Here is a 1,306-nt window from a genome sequence, read left to right on the forward strand (position 1 = left end):
GCGCCGGGCCCGGCGGTCCGGGCAGGGAAATCCCCCTTCCCCCCTTCCCCTTCTCTTTCCCTGTTTCCCCCATTTTTTATCTCATTTTTTCCTCTATTTTTCCCTATTTTTCCCTATTTTTTCCATATTTTTCCTCTATTTTTTCTCTATTTTTCCCTATTTTTTCCATATTTTTCCTCTATTTTTTCTCTATTTTTCCCTATTTTTTCCATATTTTTCCTCTATTTTTTCTCTATTTTTCCCTATTTTTTCCATATTTTTCCTCTATTTTTTCTCTATTTTTCCCTATTTTTTCCATATTTTTCCTCTATTTTTTCTCTATTTTTCCCTATTTTTTCCATATTTTTCCTCTATTTTTTCTCTATTTTTCCCTATTTTTTCCATATTTTTCCTCTATTTTTTTTCCCCTATTTTTCCTCAATTTTTCTGTATTTTCTGTATTTTTCTCTATTTTTTCCTCTATTTTCCTCTATTTTTTCCTCTATTTTTCTCTATTTTTTCCTATATTTTTCTCTATCTTTTTCTCTAATTGTTCTCTATTTTTTCCTCTATTTTTCCTCTATTTTTCTCTATTTTTCTCTATTTTTTCTTCTATTTTTCTCTATTTTTTTCTTCTATTTTTCTTCTATTTTTCCCAGTGTTCCCTCCCCTCCTTCCCTGGCACATCTGGATGAGCTCCCTTTCCCCCCTTTTTCTTTACCTTCTCTTTCCCTTTTTCCCATCTCCCCCCCTTTTTCTCTGTTTTTTTCTCTATTTTCCCTCTATTTTTTTCTCTATTTTCCCTCTATTTTTTCTCTATTTTTTTCTCTATTTTACCCCATTTTTTCTCTATTTTTTCTCTATTTTTTCCTCTATTTTTTCTCTATTTTCCCCCATTTTTTCTCTATTTTTTTCCCCATTTTTTCTCTGTTTTTCCCGGTGTTCCCTCCCCTCCTTCCCTGGCACATCTGGGCGAGCTCCCAGCTGTGGATTTTGGCAGCCCAGCCCGTCTGGGAACTGAGCAGGGTTTGTTTTGTCTCCTTCCTGCAATCCCAGGCAGGGAAATTTCCCTTTTTTCTCCTCTTTTCCCCCCATTTTCACCTCCTTTCTCCCCCTTCTCCTGCCTTTTTCACATTCCCTCTTTTTCCCCCTTTTTCCCCCTTTTTCCCCTTTTTTCCCCTTTTTTCCCCTTTTTTCCCCTTTTTTCCCCTTTTTTCCCCTTTTTTCCCCCTTTACTCCCCTTTTATTGCCCCTTTTCTCACACTTTATTCCCATTTTCTCCCATTTTTGCCCCTTTCCCCCCTCATTTCTCCCCCCATTTTCCCCC

The sequence above is a fragment of the Onychostruthus taczanowskii genome, unplaced genomic scaffold (assembly GCF_017590055.1).
Source record: "Onychostruthus taczanowskii isolate IOZ18803 unplaced genomic scaffold, ASM1759005v1 scaffold385, whole genome shotgun sequence".
Classification (NCBI taxonomy): domain Eukaryota; kingdom Metazoa; phylum Chordata; class Aves; order Passeriformes; family Passeridae; genus Onychostruthus; species Onychostruthus taczanowskii.